Raw genomic sequence first — 21959 nt, 5'->3', positions numbered from 1 at the left:
TGTTGTGTATAATGGCACCGTCTTTGGGTGTTTTGTTGTTATTCTTGATCATTTGTCATGAAGCACACCTAGATGCCATCAGAAGATATGTGAATGGATGAAGCTGCTAACAAGTGAAAGCACGCCTTTAGGACAAGTGAAGTCGGTTACAATAACCAGACCAGGCAAGGAAAAGTGTTGCCTCAGATTAATTGGGGGGTTCAAGGTGGAGGAGTTGATTACCTTCCCAGACTGAATGGGGAAGGTTATAAGTCAGCAAAGAGAGGGAGTTGGGGATCAGGAGGTTACAAAAGAGGCAGGGTGTCAATTAGGTCCCCCAAAGACAGAGGGAAATAGTTTCCCAGGGAAATAAAGGAAAAGGAAAATCTCACGGCAAAAAGACCTTATAATGTAAGCTCACGGCAGGCAGGAAATGTCTGGAGACCTATAAATTACAAGCTTAAAAACGGGCTTTTCTGGGGAAGCTGGAAAGCCTCCAAGAGGAATTCTCCCCCGAAATATAGTTGCTTGGCTGAGAACAGTCAATTTTTGCTGGGACCGCCAGATTTTCAGTGGTTCCTTTCGCCGCACTAGCAAGTCCTCGCTTTGGCTACAGCCCCTTTGTTGTGTGTGGGTTGCTCAGTGTCACAGAACACCACGTGTTTTGCAGTCTTAAAATAGCTGTTAGTTTCTGCATGTCACACAGCATCATGGGCTTTGAAGTCTTGAGACTGTGTAAATAATGGTTATTGTGCAAGCAGAGCATTTTCTGGATGCACTCGCAGTGCATTTCACAAAGGGAATGCAAATTTTCTGTTTGGCCTCCCCATATATCAAACAAAATTCTATTTTGAGTGGGATTATTATTTGACACAACTCCACGCTAGTCTCCCTCTTGTTATTGGGGAATGGAGAACAGAGGCTATTTTTACATTTCTACCCTAGTTTCTTTGTCTTCGCAATTTTCAGCCTCACAGCAACTTTGTGTATTGATTAGCCCAATAAATCAACCCGGCGCTCTCCATCTGTTATGGACAACTCCGAACAGCCTCAACTTCATGGGGATTTGAGTACAGCTTGTTCAGACCCAAACCCAGCACTCATGGTGCAACGTCACAGCGCCCCCCTCCAAATATGTCCATGATCAAAGGTGAGCCTGAATTTGGGTTTAATCCAGTAGGCTATTTTCTGTGTCCCACTGGCTCTGAAGCAACATTATCAGTCCAGTAAAGGCCATTTTCACTTGCCCTCTATTGATCTCATTTCTTTTTGCAGGTGAAGTTGAGAAGTTCCTTCAGGGAACAAAGCGGTTTGAACTTCCTCGTCAAACGTGTTCAGTGAACATAATCAAGAAGACAAATGTTTTCTTCTTAATTGGACAGTATGGATTCTCCCCACCACCCCCGAGTCCTTATCACTGTTACTGGAAAGCGCCATGAGTAGATTTTCCAGAATGGTGCTATAAAAAATAAAGATGATTGATTAATTCAATACACCTAGAGGTAGGAAACATCTTCCAGGAATGTTTAGAGGAAATGTACAGCATTCTACAAATAGACGCAGTTTACTATATGCATATTAAGCTTTCTGGGATGCTGAAGATTTCCGTTCTCCCGGTTTCAGCTTCGGCAGAATGGCTGGCATTTATTTTATTTTAATTCTCCTTTTTTATTCCCCCTTTTCAGTATGCGAGGATCCCTCAAAGCAACAATCAACAATCATAAAACGCAGAGAAAATTCATAAAAACATTCCAAAGAAATTAAAACACATTAACCATACTTAGCATTTCTGAGTATTCTTCCCATACATTATCTTGCAGTGTGATATCGAAATGGCCCTGAATGGTGGGCCAATATTATCATCTTCATCTTGCAGGAGGGCTGAAGCAGAGAGAATGGAGCTTTGCCTAGTGCAGGGATGTCCCAAGTGTTTAAGGCAGGGCTTGGAGGCCAAATGTGACCTCTTCATGGAGGAACATGCAGAATAGGGAGAGATTTCTCTAGGCTTGCAATGCTGTTTAATAGATGGAGTATTGTAGTTCCCTTGCTGGCTTTTGCAGGTGAGTCAGAAGAAGAATATGCAGAAGAAGAAAGTGATTTAGCAAAGACTCAGAGTCCCAACTGCTATTTTCAGTTTATTGTGCTGCAGTGAAGATAACTGATAGCCCATTTACTCAATCTATGGCCATCACTAACTTTAATCTCCTAATTTAAATGGGTCAACTCTAAGTTAAAGTCGAGAGCAATCCATACTGGGGATAATTCAGATGGAAATTCCCAGGTGTCAAAAAAGGCTATTTATGTATGCAGCTACTGCGGCTCATGTTTCTTTAACCCCAAAATGGAAAATGAGCGAAGTCCCAACCAAAGAAGTATGGCAACTTAAAGTGATGGAATATGCACAGCTTGCAGATCAAACATACAGAATAACAGAACAAGAAGAACATTCATTTAAAGAAGATTAGAAAATGTTTACTGAATAAATGGGGGGCAGAATTGTGTACACTTGAAAACATTGGCAACATTAAGATAAATTGAACAGTGGAAATAAGTTTTGATGGAAGTAATAATGGGATACTAAATGGCTTAGTTTATATAAAATATACAGGGATTTATGCTATATATTTTAAAATTTTATGTATGGATGTTTTATGATGGCCTACATTTGTAATGCCTAATAAAGGTTTGGCAAAGTAAGTAAGTAAGCAAGCAAGCAAGCAATCCTATATTTTTCTTGTCCTATTTTTTCTGGGGGCCACCCTCAGCATAACTCACTAGTCTAAGAGTCAGCCTCATACAATGCACTGACCCATTTATCCCTAGATTTCCCCATGTGATAGGACACATGAGAGATGGAGCAGGTCCCTTTGGAGGCAATCAGGACCCCGTTTAGATCTCTTGGTTAAAAAGAAAATAATTATTTGCCATGAAGGGCAATTCCCCCCTCCCCGCTTGGAGCCTTAAGAGCAAGTTCCCCAAATCAGTTCCTCTTATGTTCATTAAATTCAGGCCCCAGGAGCAATCTCGATTGACATACTAAAAATGTGCTTTCTCTCAACACACTGAAATTGTCCCATGTGATGTTTATTGATAAAGGGGAATAAGTGCAACAGCTAACATTTCTGTTTGGGTTTCATGGTTAGTTAGCGAGATGATGGACGTGCTCATAATATACACCGCCACCTTTAAAAAATAAAAAAGCCCGTGCAATCAATCTTGCGCATGGTGTAACATTTCATTTTCAATCTTGATCAACGGATTGTTTGCCTTTTGCATATTGCTCGGGTTTCATTCTCGGCTGCTCTGCAGATTGATGGGGGGAGAAAAGGGAGATGAGGGGATTGCGAAGCCAGAGGGGCTGTGGCTCGGTGGGCAGAACATCTGCTTTGCATGCAGAAGGTGGCAGGTTCAGTGCTTGGCATCTCCAGACAGGGCTGGGAATTACTCCTGCTTGGAACCTGCCCACCAATGCAGATAATATTGAACCAGATAGACCATTGATCTGGCTCTGTATATGGCGGCTTCCTATGGTCCTGTGGCCCCTGATTGGACTGTGTTCCAAGCTGTGTTCAAATTAGGGCAGGGGACTGACCTGACTGGCCTGGATTGCTCAGTTGGTTAGAGCATGGTGCTGATAACGCCAAGGTTGCAGGTTCGATTCCCGTAAGGGGCAGCTGTGTATTCCTCCATTGCAGGGGGCTGGATGAGATGATCCTCAAGGTCCCTTCCAACTCTACAATTCTATGATTCTAAGGCAGCCTCACTTGCTCCTACAAAGGACTCCAAAAAATGAGAGGCAAAATCCTCTCTGAACTGATCATAGAGTGAAATATGATCCTGAGAGTTCTGCATTGGCTCCCAGTATGTTTCTGAGCACAATTCAAGGTGTTGGTGCTGACCTTGAAAGCCCTAAATGGCCTCGGCTCAGTAGACCTGAAGGAGCGTCTCCACCCCCATCGTTCAGCCCAGACACTGAGGTTCAGCTCCGAGATCCTTCTGGCGGTTCCCTCACTGCGAGAAGGGAGGTTGCAGGGAACCAGGCAGAGGGCCTTCTTGGTGGTGGCACCTGCCCTGTGGAATGCCCTCCCATCAGATGTCAAGGAAATAAGCAACTATCCTACTTTTAAAAGACATGTGAAGGCAGCCATGTTTAGGGAAGTTTTTAATGTTTGATGTTTTATTGTGTTTAATGCTGTATCGTGTTATTAATATTCAATTGGGACCCACCCAGTGGGGAAACTCAGCCAGATGGGCGGGGTAAAAATAAATTGTTGTTGTTGTTGTTGTTGTTGTTGTTGTTGTTGTTGTTGTTGTTGTTGTTGTTGTTGTTGTTATATTTGACGTCCTTGTTCTGGGACTCCTGTTGGGGACTTAACTCAAAACTAAGCTTATACCTTATCTATTTCAAAATTACCTCTCTCTATATTTCTCTTTCTTTCTTTCTTTCTTTCTTTCTTTCTTTCTTTCTTTCTTTCTTCCTTCCTTCCTTCCTTCCTTCCTTCCTTCCTTCCTTCCTTCCTTCCTTCCTTTCTTTCTTTCTTTCTTTCTGCTCATGGCAATCAAGAGACTGCTTCAAAGCGTAAAGAAATCCAGGAATCAAAGAGCTGAATCGCAGATGACCTTTGAAGAGACAGGCAAGCATTACAGCAGAAGGAGCTGTATTTATGGGCAGCATCAAAACCAATGTCTCCCTTTAATGGCAGGCATCACCTTCCCGTGTCACTTTACAGTGACACGAAGAAACAAATAAGCCTTGAAAAAGCTGATATTCTATCAGGTGGTAATAGCCTTAGCACCCGCCCTGCTAAAGCATCAGACTCAGTGCCTGCCCCCACCGCTTTTGAAGATGCTTTTTATCAGTGCTGAAGTCCTCCTGGCTTCTGTCATTCCTTTCCCAGGAGGGAGATATCAGGAGCTGCCTTATGCCGAATCAGACCCTTGTTAGGGTCGGATTTACGTATAAGCTAAACAAGCTATAGCTTAGGGCCCCACTCTCTTGGGGGTCCCCAAAAAAATTAAAGGGAAAAAACCTGGATGTACATTTCCAAAATATAAGATTAAAAAAACCAAATAAATCAAAGCTACATACAGCAACAGTGTTTTGTGCTGTGTAGGCTCCTATGATGTAAGTAATGGGCCCCGCCTGCTTGCCTGCTCCCTAAAATATCACTGTTTCACTCATTTCTATATATAGGGTGCCTACATTCTGCATAGGCTGGTTGCATCAGCAATGTCTAGGCAACACGATGAGCAGGTACATGAAATCTTTAGTCTCAAAGTCTCTGAAAATTGAATGAATGTATGTAAATGAAAATATAAAATGCTGTGGAACAATGCTCATGTAATAATGTAGTCACTGCTGACTACATTATTTCATTGGGAATATGATGGGTTTATGAAGCAATTCTATATCCTCCCACCACGCTGACGAAGAATTCTACAAAACAGTAGTCAATATCTGGAATCCCTGTTCAGCGTTGGACATCATATTTGCTGAATACACAAAGCTTCACAGCTTGTTTTTCATCGTACACAGTCTGGTACCGCACTTCATTTAAAGATTTTCAGAGTTTCCAATCCGGAAGTCGTTCCAAAACCAAAGCATTCCAGAACCAAGGCGAACTTTCCCATAGAAAGCAATGCAAAATGGATTAATCTGTTCCAGACTTTTAAAAACATCCCCTAAAACAGGAATTTGACATGAATTTTACTATCTAACAAGACCATTGATCCATGTGGCCTCAGCAGGGTTCCCGCCTCCCAGCTGATTGTCGCAGTAGCGCAGCAACAGAATGGCTCTCTCGTGCCCTTCTGGAGGAAATTGACTCTCTTGGAGGAATGGAGTGGAAATACTCCTGACTTGAGGAAACTGAAGTGACACCACACTTCCCCCATGGAAGCATTTGCGAGGAGTGTTATTTCACAGAGGTAAGGATGTGGTCAGGGCACACTTTACATAACTTGACCAACTCCCTTAAACTGGCATGCCAGCCAAGATGGCAGACCAGAAGTGGCCTCTTACCCTTCTTCCTACTTCAGAGGTAGAATGACATATTGGATGTAATAAGAAGAGGGGGAAAATTTCTTTGTGTAGCGTTCTGTTAGTTTAGTAGGTTAGGAACAGGAGGGGGTAAAGACTTTTCTGCCTCCTAGGAAAGTTTTTTTTTTTTTTAATGGTCTGGTTAAAACTTTTGAAGGGCACTAGGAGGACAGCAGCTATGAATGAGGTCAAGAAGACAAGCAATCCGTGACTTATCATTAATAATGAGAATGAGGCCACAGAAGGTCATGGAACCTCAAGTGCATTGCAAGTGTAATTGGGACTTATCCACCACTTCCCCCAATCTTCCACATTCAGCAGTTCTGACAGTGATTTGGATGTGTGGCCATTAGTGAAGAATGGAGTCTTCGTCCTGAAATATGCCTTTGTCATGGAGGAGAAAAGCAACGGGGAATAACTGTGGCAAAGGGCAGAGCATATAATAGAACTATCCATTCCTTGAGTTCAGGGCGTTTCAGGGCAGAGGGATGTCAGCTATCAGGGTAGCGATACAGCTGAGGTGGTCAAATGGCTTTTGGCTATCCTCACATGCTGACCATACTGGAGATGCTAATAGATGGATCACTTGTCATGTCCATTGCTAGGAATCACAAGTGGGAAGAGATCCTGTGTCACGCAGGTCATGCTTGTGGGCTTCTGGTTAACCACTGTGAGGACAGAATGCTGGCAACAGGGGTGCTTGCTTGATCCAGCAGTGCTCTTCAGACATTTGGATGGAATTGTGGCATAAAGACAAAGGAATGTGCTATGCCGGACAGGTAAAAGAAACCAGTTCTTCACACAGTGCATAGTCAACTATGAAACTCACACAGAGCAGGCTGTGATGGCTGCTGACTTGGAAACCAAGCCTTATGAGGAGCGGTTGAAGGAGCTGGGTATGCTGAGTCTGGAAAAGAGGAGACTGAGAGGAGACAGCCATCTATACCTGAAGGAGCGTCTCCGCCCTCATCATTCAGCCCGGACACTGAGGTCCAGCTCCAAGGGTCTTCTGCTGGTTCCCTCACTGCGAGAAGCAGAGTTACAGGGAACCAGGCAGAAGGCTTTCTTGGTAGTGGCACCCTCCCTGTGGAATGCCCTCCCTTCAGATGTCAAGGAGATAAAGAAATACATAAATTTTAGAAGTATCTGAAGGCAGCTCTGGATGAGGAAGTTTTTAATGTTTGATATTTTACTGTGCTGTAATCTGCACAGAGTGGCTGGGGAAACCCAGACAGATGGGTGAGATATAAATAAAACAACAACAACAACCATAACAATCATCATCATCATCTTCAAATATCTCAAAGGCTCTCACCTGGAAGATGGAGCAAGCTTGTTTTCTCCTCCTCTGGAGGGTAGGACTTGAACCAATGGCTTTGAGTTACAAGTAAGGAGATTCTGATGAAACATCAGGAATAACTTTCTGACAGCAAGAGCTGTTTGACAGTAGAATTATCTCCCTAGGGCGGTTGTAGACTTCATTGGAGGTTTTTAAGCAGAGGTTGGATGGCCATCTGTCATGGAGGGTTTAGCTGAGATTCCTGCATTGCAGGCAGTTGGACTAGATGACCCTTGGCATCCCTTCCAACTCTACAATTCTATGAACTATTACCATTCTATGACTGGATGGCTTTAAAAGAGGATTTGGCAAATTAATGGAGGTGAAGGCTATCATTGCCTACTAGCCATGCTGGTTGTGTTCAGCCTCTACAGTCAGAGGCAGTAATGTGTCTGAAAACCAGTTGCTGGAAACCATGGGAAGGGAGAATGCTCTTCTGCCTAGGTTTTGCTTGCTGGTTTCTCACAGGCATCGGGTTGGCCGCTGTGAGGACAGGATGCTGAACTAGATAGGCCATTGACCTGGTCCAACAGGTTCTTCTTATGTTCTTATGCTAATTGCTAAAGCCTTCAGGAGAGTCACTGTGAGTGGTCCTCAACTGGCTTGGATGAGTGACTCATATCCACTAGGAGCTGTGTATTCAGTATTTTGGGCCCAATTTTTATGGAACTCATTTTCAGTTTAGATCAGACAGGACCCCTCCTTGGAGAACTTCTGCCACTTCAATTCCAGCAGGCTTTTAAATTGAATTCTGGTTGTCAGGGGTTCAGGAGCAGAGACGCAGAGAAGGGAGGAGACAGAGAGCGAGGAGGAGGAATACGAAGGAAGGATGAGTGGGGATGACGACCCGAGATCACCGAGCCTGTCTAGCGAGTCCGAGGATTCCCAGAAGGGAGCGCCAGCAGCCAGGGCAAGGGGGGAGAGCAGGGGGACACCCCAGGAAGAAGGGTCCAGAGAGGGATCAGAGAGCAGCAGTTGGAGATCGGGACCCACGTGCCCAGCCGGGAGCAGCGGGGAGAAAGGGGACCAGATATCGGGTTCCGGAGACTTTCAGAAGGAGGGAGGGCATGAGTCAGGAGTAGTCACGCCCACCTCGGGGAGCGATGAAACTATCAAGAGGAAAGTGGAGAGTTGGGCGCGCGCGCCAAGTTCAAATGTAGCGGAAGCTGGCGCAGTCAGCAGCCCAGAGAGTGAGCCGGGTCCCAAAGCCCGCCGCAAGGAGGCGGAAGGGTCAGGGGGGTCCGCGTCAGAAGAGAGTAGGAAGGGAGAGACCCAGGGGGGCAGAAGGACCCAGAGACGGAAGGAAAGGCGCAGGAGGTGGAGCAAGGCTAGGGTATTAAGCTGGTGCGCTAGAGGCGGAGACTCAGACGGGTCTTCGTCGTTCTGACCTAGAAGAAGTAGGGCTGCACATTGCAGTTTGGAAATGGAACCTGTAATCCAATAAAGACTCTTTGAAACTGAACGCTGGCTGACTTGGTCCTATGTGAGCTGGGACTGGGTGGCAGCCCTGACACTGGTTTTATAATTTTAACTCATTTTTGGTCTTATTCTATTGAGTTTACCATGTAGAGACGAGAGTGATTAAATGGTACACTCATTGTTGAAATGAAATAAATAAATATTATTTATTCATTTATTTACTGCAAGATCTCAAGGCGGTCACAAGATCTCAGGGTAGTGTGTGTGAGTGTGTGTGTATTTGTGTGTGTGTGTTACCTTGTTCAGATTGAGGACCATATTCTCTTTGGGAGCAACCTATCCTTGGGATATAATCATTTGAATTGTAGAATTGGAAGGGATCCCAAGGCTTAACTCGTGCAAATCCCTGCAATTCAGGAATCACCACGAAAGAAACTCTAACAGATGGTCATGAGATGTGTTGGATGGCTTTACAAAAGGGAAATTAATGGCAGAAAGGGCTATCAATGGCTACTAGCCACAATATTCCAATGCCAGGCCAAGATCAGCCAGCCCTTATGGAAGGAAGAAGCCTCGGCCAAAGAAGATAAAGAAGAGGAAAAGAAGAATATTGGCAAAATAAATTACTGAACTATGCAGGACATACTATTACAAAAAGGACAATTGCTCAATGCCTATTTTTTAAGCTTTGTCTATAGACTTTTACATTAGTATAACTTCTAAAAGTCACTTGTAATAAGATGAAGAAGGTTTTAAAATTGGATTGTTAAGTGTATAAGGTTTTATGGACATGCATAAACAAGTATACTATAAGGGAACCAAGAGGGGGAGTGGAGGGAAGACAACCAAATAAAAGAAAAAATTATGGTTTAATATGTTTATGATTTTTTTTCTGTTTTGTTGTTGTTATTTTTGGAAAATCAATAAATTGTTATCAAAACAACAACAATATTCCAATGCCAGTTGCAGGGAACTGCAAGTGGAACAAGTACTGCTGCATATATTAAAGGCACATTGCATGTGCCTCAACCTACCAATGAACTGGAGTGTTACCGCAGGTTGAAAGGCCCTATCTCATTTGCATTGGTTAATGCAATCAGATATAAAGTTTACAATCACATAACAATAAAAATCACATATTCATTCTGCTTCAAAAGCTGAATCTCATAGCTTTATCCCACCCCCACCCCCTCTAGACGATTTATGCTTTGCATGATTGTACAGGAATTAAAAGTTCAGTAGATGAGCCCTGATATTTCCCTTCTTGGAAGATGCAAAGCTGCAAAGGTGCTTGCTACATGTGCTTCCAACACACACATTCACAATTATGCCATTATCCACAGAGCTTCCAAAGGTGGATCTAGGAAATGGAAGAAAACATTCATGGGAACACATCTCTATCATTATCTTAGTTGCACAAGAATAATTCAATATGTGCGGTACATAACAAGGAGCTCAGAATAAAGCAGAAGAAGTGCCCTGAAACTGGATATTCCTTCCCACAGGAGCTAAGCAGATGCCCACAGAAAACCTACATGGAGCCAGTGAAGGCATGGGTGTCAACTCCTAGAGGCCCAGCTCATTTGGTCCCCCCAATAATGTTTTTGGGGTCCAGATTCCCCCCACAAGTTCAATAAATTCAGGGGGCAGAGGAGGCCAAGAGAGGAGCCAAGTGAGATGCAGTTTCATTGACTGGCTCCTTTTCCTGCCACAGAGGGGATGGAGGGGGGGAAGCAGCCCCCAGCTAGTGGTGGTAGCAGGAGGAGGAAGAGGCCAAGTGTCAGAGAGAAGGAGCTGCTGGCCATTGAAGCCACATTGCCCCCATGTTCTGCTCCACCCCTGGCTCCTCCTGGTGTCCTGACATCACGACGCAATGTTGTGCATCGCGTGCTGACATCATGCGTGTGACTTTGGCCGACCCAGTCTCCTTTACAAGTTGGCGCTTCTGAGTGAAGACTAGTCTATTCAGGTAAATGGGGCCTCACTAATCTCGGTCTGGTGGCAGACCCTAACCTGCCTGCCTACTTACAGACATCCAGCCCAGGGAGTGGCAATAGGCAATTGTCAGGGAACGTGCTGAGGAGGGCTGCACCAGTGAGGAATGGTGGGCGCCTCTCCCTGCTCTTGCTCAGGATCCTGAATCTTCCCAGGAGCCGTGGGACAGTATAGATTTGGAACAGCGGTTCGCAGAGGGACACACTTCAGAAGAACTGGGTGGGGAACAGCTTGGAGGAGAAGACCTGGGAGAGATAGAATTAACAGACTCCCTTTCGCTGGAAAGCATCCATTCACTCAGCCCAAGGTCAAGGAGAGCAGATAAGGTGACTGCACAGAAAGCCCAATGGTTGTGAGATCAGGTTGCAAGATGCAGAAGTGATGTGGTTGCCTAGGTGGGAAATGGGTGGAATCCTGAATTGGGAGCACCTTCATTCCTAGAATTGGATTCTTTGTTCTCTCGCTATGATCATAAAATTTCTAACTGGTAAGAGACAACTTTTGCTTTGTTTTGCTTATCTACTGCCAAAGGGGTGGGGGAGGAAGCCAGGTCTCTGAAGCCCAGCATGTATATTCACTCACTCACTCACTCACTCACTCAGACAGTCAGCTACTCAATCTTTATTGCTTCACCATAGGTCACCGTGGAAAATGTTCAGTTTCTGTTAATTGGTTCTCGTGGGAAACTTGCAGATTCTAGCTTCACCAATTAACTCAAGCTGGTGTCAATTTACTCTTGGCAGAAAGCCCAGGTCTGCTTGACCTAGAAACTACTCACTCTGATTGGTTAACGACCAGCACTCAACTCTGTTATCAAGGGATTGTTAGCTCAGTTTGGTGTGAGGTGTGTTAGGAGTTAGAAGTGCTGTGTATGGTTTTGAGAGAGAGAAAGAGAGGATTTATTTTGCTTTTATTTGTATGTAGAAACTCTGCTGGTTTTATTTTTCCTTTTAATAAATCCTGTAAATAGTTATTCTGAGTCTAGCTGACTAGTCATTACCACCTCAACTAGCTTCTTCGCTGTGCAGGAAAACTCTGCTACGTTTGGGCTAAAGCCAATAGGGCTATGCCTGACACTTCAAAGTTCCATGAGGTTATGGGCATTGTGCTGCCAGCCTGAGTTGCGGTGGTGTCAGCATCAACGGCGTTGGTTCCAGTAGTTCCAGAAGTTGTTGTTCCTGTTGGTGCAGCAGATGGACACTGGCTGGTTCCTGACTGTTGTGAGCTGGTGACGCAGTGGACACAAGGACAACAGCTGCAGCGTGTGAGTGCTGGGTGCTGTGGTTCCTGTTTTCTCTCTCGGTGGTCGTGAGTAGCTGGTTCCGGGTTCCAGGGACATCGCTCTCAAGATGGCCTCACAACCAGGTCAGATGGCTTTTGAGCGTCTGAATGACTCCAATTACTTGCTGTGGTCGGAACGCATGCAGGCAGTGCTGCAGAGGGATCGTCTCTGGCAAGTGGTGAGTAAGTTTCCTACGAAGCCTGATGATGAAGACCTCGATAAAGACCAAAGAGCAAGGGCCACAATTGTCTTGGGGCTGGAAGATTCCCAGTTGCCGTATGTGAGGGGAATCAAGACAGCTAGAGGTGTGTGGCAAGCACTTAAAGAACTCCATGTGCGTGAGACAGCGGTTTCCAAGCTGTTCATTCGCAAGGCATTGTACAAGGCAATGTTACAGCCTGGGGTTACAATGCAGGAACACCTACACAGTTTACAGTTAAAGTTTTCTGCGCTACAGGAAAGAGACTGTGCGTTAGACCAGCAGGAGAAGGTGGCTATTATTTTGAGTTCTCTCCCGGAAAGCTGGGATAATTTAGTTTTGTCTCTAGAAGGCATACAGGAGCGTGATTTATCAGTCAGTTACGTTACTGGGCGTTTGATTGAAGAATGGCAGAAGAGGCAAGAAAGGTCGGTGGCTGCAGAGGCTTCTACAGGTGGGCGGTTTGGAAGGAGTTCTCATGCCGTGCCAGAGGTGAAGCAAGAGCAGCGTACCGGTGAGGAGTCAGCGTTTGCTGTTAGGCGTTGTTTCCGATGTGGGTCTTCAGCGCATCTAAAACGACAATGTCCGGAGTTGGTCAAGTCTCAGTTGCCGGTGCAGGAGCAGAGACGAGATCAGCAGCAGCAGCAGCGTAAAAAGAAATTCTTCAAACGAAAACAGTCGGCTCAGCTGGTGACCGCCAAGGTCAAGATTGCTGATGAGAAACAAGCGGTCTGGGTGGTCGATTCGGGAGCGTCTCGCCACATCGTAAATTCAGATGAATTGTTTGTTTCCAAGAACTCAGCACAGCGCAGCCAGGTGGCCCTAGCAGACGGAAGTACTTCCGAAGTGATTTCAGGGGGTGCAGTTTTTGTTCCTTGTCTTCGTGAATGCCTGCAAAATGTACTTTGTGTGCCGTCATCAAGGAGCAATCTGATGTCTGTAGATTGTTTGCTAAAAGCTGGGTTTAAAGTGTATTTTGAAGGAGACAGTTGCATTATTAAGAAGGCTGGTGAGATTTTAGGCACTGCTAAGTCAGAGGGAGGCTTGTTTTGGCTTAAAGCAGGATCTCAAGTTGCAGCAGTAGTCAGTAAATCTCAGCCTGCAGTGAATAACAAAGCTATACATGACAACTGTGTGCACTTATTGCATAGGAAAATGGGGCATGCTTGCTGGAAAAGTGTACTAAAAATGTCTGAATTGGCTGATGGGGGTAATTTAAAGAGTTGTAACAAGTACCTTGATTGTAATGTGTGTAAAAAGGTTAAAACCCACAGAGTCTCTTACCCCAGAAGTGACAGAGTTAGTGAGTCACCGCTACAGCTGGTTCACATGGACGTAATTGGTCCATTTGCTGTAAGCAGGGGTGGAGCGCGCTTTTCACTAACAATTGTGGATGACGCCACGCGTTATTCTTGGGTTTTTCCCATGAAAAATAAGGGTGACGTGTTCACTAAGTTTAAAGGCTGGGTGGCATCTGTGGAAAGATTTCTGTCTGTTAAACTCAAAAGGATTCAGACGGACAGAGGTGGCGAATTTATGTCAAATGCCTTTAGAGATTGGTTACAAAAGCGTGGCATTGGGCATAGAAAAACGAACATTTTTTCCCCAGAGGAGAATGGCGTTGCAGAGCGAAAAAACAGATCTTTACAAGGTATGATGTTTGCCATGCTTGATGATGCTGATTTACCCATGTCTTATTGGGGGGAGAGCATGCTCACCGCGTGTTATCTCCAAAACAGGCTCTTTCATCAAACAATAGGTACAACCCCGTACTTTAGATTGTTTCAGAAAAAACCTAAAATTGACCATTTGCATGTGTTTGGATCAAAAGCCTGGGTATTAATTCCAAAACAAATGAGAAAGAAGGGAGATCCTAAGACCAAACAGTTAGTGTTTGTGGGTTACCAGGAGCTGGGAAAAGGTTTCCGTTTTGCTGAAGGGACAAATGGCATTGTGATCTCCAGGAATGCCAGTTTTTGTGAACACAGTGGCTGGGAGAGACTACATGCCAATACTGAGGTTTGGTTTGAACCTTCCCAGGAGCTTCATGACTCTGAAGGTAAACACAGAGAATCAGAGTCTGAGGGGGAGGAAAGTTCAGATAAGAGCTCTCAAGAAAGTGGAGTTAGCCAAAGACCAGTTGCTAAGCAACAAAAGAGAGGTCGTAGTTCTGAGGAGGAAAGTGGGTCAGAAGAAAAATTTTCTCCCAGAAGATCTAAAAGACAAAACAAAGGAGTGCCTCCGGTGCGTTTTTCCCCAGATACTGCAAATGTGTTTAGTGTAATTGCAGAACCCAAGAGTTTTCAGGAGGTGTTAAAGTTACCAAAAGAGGAGGCAGAGCTCTGGAAACAGGCAATGGAGGAAGAGATGTCCTCTCTGAATGAGCACAAGGTTTTTACACCAGTAGCAGCGCCTGAGGGGGCAAAGATTGTAGGCTGCACGTGGGTGTACAAAAGACTTAGGCCCGGTTAGGACATATCTAGGGTTGGAAGTGTGCTGGGCCCAAGATGGCAGCTGCCTAATTAGTCAGCAGAACAAAGTTAAACAACTACTGACTACATACAGGATGCAGGATTGCAAAGGGGCAGCGGTGCCTATGGATCCAGGTTTCATAAAAACACTTCATATAGATGAGAGTCCTGAATTTGAACATCCTGATGTATATCACTCTGTAATTGGAAGTTTATTGTATATAGCACAGTGGTCCAGACCTGATATTAGCTACGCAGTAGGCATATTAAGTAGATTGGTCTCAAAACCCACACTAAATGCCTGGAAAGGGGTAAAACAAGTTCTGAAGTATCTCAAACAGACAATTGGCTATATGGTACAATTAAATTCTTCCGAGGATGAAATGTTGAGTTGCTACTGTGATAGTGACTGGGGAAATTTGCCAGATAGAAAATCTGTCACAGGACTAGTCATAATGGTCGGTGGAGCTTTAATCAGCTGGCGGTCACGCAAGCAAGACGTTGTAAGTGTGTCATCAACGGAATCAGAGTACGCCGCATTGAGTGAATTGTGCAACGAGGCGATTTATTTCAAGCATTTGTTAACAGATTTAAATGTAAATTGTGGAGAAGCAGTACGAGTTTACATTGATAATCAAGCTTGTATAACCTTAAGTAAAACAGAGGGTTTCAAATCGCATTCCAAACATATCTCTGTAAAATACCAAAATGTACGTTGCTGTGTACAAGACAATGTAATCACCTGTACTTATGTGTCAAGTGAAGAAAATGTAGCAGATGTGTTAACTAAACCATTGGCAAAGGTAAAGAACAAGCGAATGTGCAAGGGTTTAGGTTTGCTGGAAAAATAATCTCCTACATAGGTGTATTTGGTGTTAATTGTTCAGCAGAATCTGTGAGGGGGTGTTCAGTTTCTGTTAATTGGTTCTCGTGGGAAACTTGCAGATTCTAGCTTCACCAATTAACTCAAGCTGGTGTCAATTTACTCTTGGCAGAAAGCCCAGGTCTGCTTGACCTAGAAACTACTCACTCTGATTGGTTAACGACCAGCACTCAACTCTGTTATCAAGGGATTGTTAGCTCAGTTTGGTGTGAGGTGTGTTAGGAGTTAGAAGTGCTGTGTATGGTTTTGAGAGAGAGAAAGAGAGGATTTATTTTGCTTTTATTTGTATGTAGAAACTCTGCTGGTTTTATTTTTCCTTTTAATAAATCCTGTAAATAGTTATTCTGAGTCTAGCTGACTAGTCATTACCACCTCAACTAGCTTCTTCGCTGTGCAGGAAAACTCTGCTACGTTTGGGCTAAAGCCAATAGGGCTATGCCTGACACTTCAAAGTTCCATGAGAAAACAGTAAGTAGAATGAAACCTGCACTTTGGAACTCCCTGCCCATCCCCTTTTTCTGCATAGTTTTTGGTGCCTGCTAAAAACTGTTTCTTTGAGGAAGCCCACCCAGATAAATCTGACAGGTATTTTAATATGTAATCTTATTTTATAATGTGTGTGTGTGTGGTTGGTTTTATTTTGGGGAGAAAATTAGACTTAACTTGCTTTTAATAGCTTGGTTTATAGGCAACATTGATGTCTAGACGTTTTTGATGATTAAGTGATATATAAATCCCTTTAAACAAGCCAGCTGTTCTCAACCTGTGGGTCCTCAGATGTTGTTGGACCACAACTCCCATCATCGCTGAGCTCTGGCCTTACTAGCTAGGGGTGATGGGAGTTGTAGTTCAATAACATCTGTGGGACCCAAAGGTTGAGAAAGGCTGCCCTAGGCTCTGTGGTTTAGACCAGAGTGCCACCCGCGTCACAGATAGATAGATAGATGAATGCAAAGTCCAATGCTGGCTGGCATCCAATGAGAAAAGGCAATCTTTAATGGGTTGTACTTTGTAGCTTTCAATACCAAGGACTAAATAAATACTCGAACTGTTAAAAATAATGCAAGGAGGTTCTGAATGGTGCCTGGGAGGTGAGAAGACAAAAAGAAAATCCTGTAAGCAAGTAACAGCAGGAAAAGCAACAATCAACTGTACCTCTTGCTGCCAAAGTGAAAATTGAATCTCTCCAAGTCCTAGAAATCCACATGTCTAACCCATAGCCAGAAAAGCCACAACTGCTGTCACACTGCAGGCATATCTGTATCCGAGACTTAAAACAGGCTTGAGATGCATTAGCCAAGCCTACAGAATCCTGGAGACCGTAGATCTGGAAAGGGGTCTGTGTCAGAATTTATCAGTAGCCCTCCCCCTTTCATTCCCCTGAGGAGCAGAATGGACAATGTTTTGAGCCAGAAATGGGGGGAACACCTCTCAGCTAAGAGATGGAAATTGCAAGACTAGAAGGATAAACATCCCCCATCTACTATGCCTTAGTCTGAACCATCTCACAACCCTTTCTAGCATTTGAATGCATGGCATATATATATATATATATATATATATATATATATATATATATATATATATGTCAATCTCATTTCGAAACCTATCTGGACATGCATTTTATTTATCATTTGTTGAATTTGTATCCTGAACAAGGGGGACAAACAGATGCACAATTTAAAAGCAGAAACAATGCAAGTAAATATTCTAAAATAACAATAATAGCCGGAAAAGAATTGCCGTTAAAAGCACCCAGAAGCAGTTATGGTTAAAAACATTTCCCCATCCAATGATCTCAGGTTTGCTAGGAACAGGATCCTTCAGCCAAGTGCCTAAGTAAACAGGAAAGTTATCAAATTCCTCCTAAAAGTTCGTAATGATGGAGCTAGGCAACCCTCCCTAGGGGCGGCATTCCACAACCAGAGACTGCTTACATTAACCTATGCATCTATATTAGGGTTTTATTGTCAATACCAGCTGGTGCTGTTTTTATTCTCCCCATCTTTCTCCCTTTTTTTTTGGTTATATTTGCAAATAAAATATTTTTTTTAAAAAAGCAATGAGAGAAAATGATCCAAAATAAAATGTTTCAATTCAACATTAGCTAGGTATCCTCAGTGAGATGTTTGGGGGGATGAGGGGGAAACAAACACCTCACCGGTTTTCCAGATGTTTATCTCCTGGTGCACACTGTTAGCGCACACCCAGTGATGGAGCTGCATGCTTTATTTATTTCATTTTTTAACAATACGTTAAAACCCACATGTTTGGTATAGGCACAAAAAGCACAACCCAAACCGCTGCCAACCAAAGCTTAAAATAACAACTGCAAATAGTAAAATAGGCTGTCAAATGAACAAAAAGGCCATCGATCAAGCTAAGCTGTTAAAGAGAATGGGACAGATTAGCGGAGAAACGCTTTGCAAAGTTCAGGAATGGTAAGAAAGGTCAGCTCCAGTCGTTCCCCCTAAGTCAGAGGAGGGGTACAATTTCTCAGCCCAAAATGACCCTTCCGGGGAACTGCATGCAGAGGGGAAATTAAGGCAGCCATACTGGCTCCCTCACGCTGGGGCTGAGCCAAGGATTGTGCAGCAGGGCACCACAAGAAGAAGAGAGTTGGGATTTGATATCCCGCTTTATCACTACCCAAAGGAGTCCCAAAGCGGCTAACATTCTCCTTCCCCTTCCTCCCCCACAACAAACACTCTGTGAGGTGAGTGGGGCTGAGAGACTTCAGAGAAGTGTGACTAGCCCAAGGTCACACAGCAGCTGCATGTGGAGGAGCGGGGAAGCGAACCCGGTTCACCAGATTACGAGTCCACTGCTCTTAACCACTACACCACAACAATTATGTAGCGCAGGGCTCAGCAACCTTTTTCAGTCATGGGCCAGTCCACTGTCCCTCAGATCTTGTGGGGGGCCAGACTATATTTTGAAGGAAAAAACATGAACGAATTCCTATGCCCCGCAAATAACCCAGAGGTGCATTCTAAATAAAAGCACACATGCTACTCATGTAAAAACACCAGGCAGACCCCACAAACAACCCAGAGGTGCATTCTAAATAAAAGCACACATGCTACTCATGTAAAAACACAGGACAAGCCCCACACATAACCCAGAGATGCATTTCAAATAAAAGGACACATTCTATTCATGTAAAAACACACTGATTCTCGGACCGTCCGTGGGCCAGATTTAGAAGGCGATTGGTCCACATCCGCCCCCTGGACCTTAGGTTGCCTACCTCTGATGTAGCGCATGTGCAGAATGGAAGGCGAGAAGTGCCCCAATTTTGGGCTCTCACAGGGCGCCACTGAAATTTGGAAGACCCAAGTCCACCCCTGTTGCAGGTGTCACCTGGAGCGATATTAGCACCAACCTGAAGCATCCTTGACCTTGCCCCACCGCCACCAGGAAGATGCTCCCCACCCTCTGATCTCACTCGCTCTGCATCATTGCAAAGGAGGTTTATGATAGAAGACAACCACCTCTCACAATGTTTGCAAGAAACCATCACAAGACTCAGCACGGACAACACACTCAGCAGAGAAATCAAGGTAATCTCCTGGGTTCCGAGAAGCCGAGCGCAGAGACACTTTCAAAAAGCACAAAGTCACAGGACGGTGGCATTTTTAGAAAAGCAAGTTAATCATTCCAGTACCTTAATTAGCACCTTCCTTCAACATCCACGCAGAAGTGAGGAAACTGTTTTGCAGAGAAATAAAGGGTATCCATCCTAGAAATGAAACAGCATTAAAACAGTTATTAGAATTCCGAAGGATTCAGTTCATTTTGCACAATATTAAAGTTAAAATGCCAAGACAAATGACTCATTCCTCCTCATAAGGGAAAAAAAATGTCGGAAAGTTTTAAGATTTTATTGTCTTCATAATTGCACATTTCCATATATTACTGGAAGCTTTCTTTCTCCCCTGGTCCAAGCATCTTGGTGCCAACAGATTACACGGTCAGCAGATTCAAACGCTAAAGTTTGTCTATGGATTCTGCCACCGTAGGCTGCAGATAGGAGATTAATTATTGGAAGACTTCCCCTTGTCGGGGAAAAACTCTCCACATGGAGAAAAATAGCCTGTGAGGAGAAAATCATATGTGGCACCCTGCTAGAAAGTGAAAAATATGGGCAGGCTGTTCGGTTTCCACATAGCCAGCACCCTTCTCCCTACTATTTAGAAACATACAATCTAAAGCAATTAGTTTTATTTAGATTATTTGTATGCCATCCCAGCTGTTTGCAGCTGACAGATTAAAATCTATGAAAGCCATGAAATAATACAATCTTTTTTAAAGAAGCAGACAACATATCACTAAATAAAGGTAACCAATAGCAGCTGCATAAGTGATCAGGTTTCCTGCTGCTGAAAAACAAGTTTCTTAACTAACCACCTAAAACTGTAGAGAGATGGGGCCAGACACATCTCAGTAGGGAGGGAGAGCCACATGTAAGGGGCCACCACTGAAAAGGCCCTTTCCTGGGACCCTACACCACATACAGTCGTACCTTGGTTTAATCCCTTCCGGGAGTCGGTTCGACTCCTGAAATGGTTTGACAACCAAGGCACAGCTTCCGATTGGCTGCAGGAGCTTCCTGCAGCCAATTGAAAACCGTGTCAGATGTTCAGCTTCCAAAAAACATTCACAAACCGGAACACTCACTTCCGGGTTTGCAATGTTCAGTAGCTGATTTGTTCAACAGCTAAGGCGTTCAACTACCAAGGTACCACTTTGTTTCGCAGTGAGAAGGGTGCACCCGGAGGGCAACATCTGCTGATCTTAGGGCACAGGGAAGTTGGACATAACAGAACTTGCTGCATGTAATGGAAAATTACAGAATGCAATGGAACTTGTTTCCTAATAATAATAATAATAATATTTTATGTATACCTCGCCCTCCTGAGCCAAAGCCATACTCAGGGCGGCTAACACCAGTAAAATTACAATAAAAACATAATGGGGGGGGGACCAATTTAAAATACAGGTTAAAATACAATTTAAAAAGCAGCCACATTTTAATAATAGCCCATAGATCAAAACCGTAAGAGGAGGGAAACATAAGGATCAGACTGAGTCCAAACCAAAGGCCAGGCGGAACAGCTCTGTCTTGCAGGCCCTGTGGAAAGATGTCAAGTCCCGCAGGGCCCTAGTCTCTTGTGACAGAGCATTCCACCAAGTCGGGGCCAGTACTGAAAAGGCCCCGGCCCTAGTTGAGACCAATCTAACCACCTTGCGACTTGGGACCTCCAAAATGTTGTCATCTGTGGACCTTAAGGTCCTCTGTGGGGCATACCAGGAGAGGCGATCCCGTAGGTACATGGGTCCTAGGCCGCATAGGGGTTTAAAGTTCGAAACCAGCACCTTAAACCTGACCCTGTACTCCACTGGGAGCCAGTGCAGTTGGTAAAGCACTGGATGAATGTGATCCCACGGCGAGAACCCCATAAGAAGCCTCGCTGCAGCATTCTGCACCCACTGGAGTTTCTGGGTCAACTTCAAGGGCAGCTAGAAAGTGTTTTTAGCTATGCCTTTGCTACGATGGCTGCTGCAAGCAAATTTCATGCCTAAGATCTCCTTGAGGCCCTTCTATGAGACCCTCACCTAGGCTGGAAGCATAGCTAGTGGGACAAAAAGGAGGGAGTTACACCTCGATTATGCAGCACCATGCCCTGCTAAGTGGAACATTGCTAGCTGCCCTTCTGCTGTAGCAGGAGCTGTATTTATGGGCAGCATCGTAACTAATGTCTCCCTTTAATGGCAGGCATCACCTTCTCCTGTCACTTTGCAGAGACACAGGGAAACAAATAAGCCTTGGGGAAAAAAGCTGATATTCTATCAGGTGGTAATAGGCTTAAGCGTTCGCCCTTCCAGAGCCTCGGACTCGGTGCCTGCCCCCGTCGCTCCTAAAAATGCTTTGATCAGTGCTAAAGTCTTTCCAGAGATTGCAGCTCCTTCTGCAGAGCATATTTGAAGTTGCTGGGGACTGAAATTAAAATCTTCTGCAGAAGTGGTGCTTCAGGTTAAGAACAGTTTCAGGTTAAGAACGGACCTCCGGAACCAATTAAGTACTTAACCTGAGGTACCACTGTAGTTTGGTCGGAAGGCAAGTCCCAGTCCTTTGGTTGACAGCCACAAGTCCTCTTCACTGCCATCGCTCCGCAATCTTCCCTTTAGCTCCTCACGCAACGCACAGGAGGCCCGTAGCCCCGTGTCCTAAAGTGTGAAGGACAAACTGCAAAACTACAGTGACAAACGTCGCCATTGCAAATTGCAGCCGGTGAGTCTTTCAGACAGTTTGTCATTCCTTTGCCATTGTTAGTGCTGGTGTGCCGAT

The 21959-nt window shown here is 44.5% G+C and overlaps 1 protein-coding gene across 6 annotated transcripts in view; it reads right to left on the bottom strand.

The window, feature by feature from the left end:
- TENM4 (teneurin transmembrane protein 4) overlaps nt 1-21959 on the bottom strand; it is a 1515223-nt gene that overhangs the window by 1028791 nt on the left and 464473 nt on the right. For all 6 annotated transcript variants that reach the window (XM_083499088.1, XM_083499080.1, XM_083499085.1 and 3 more), the window contains exon 3: nt 19275-19349. The gene's annotated coding sequence lies outside the window, so the exon portion shown is untranslated. The remainder of the gene's footprint in view (nt 1-19274; nt 19350-21959) is intronic.

Source organism: Podarcis liolepis, assembly GCF_965112155.1.
Source record: "Podarcis liolepis genome assembly, chromosome: 4".
Classification (NCBI taxonomy): Eukaryota; Metazoa; Chordata; class Lepidosauria; order Squamata; family Lacertidae; genus Podarcis; species Podarcis liolepis.
The sequence above is the reverse complement of the archived record's forward strand: the minus strand, read 5'-3'. Positions and strand labels throughout refer to the sequence as shown.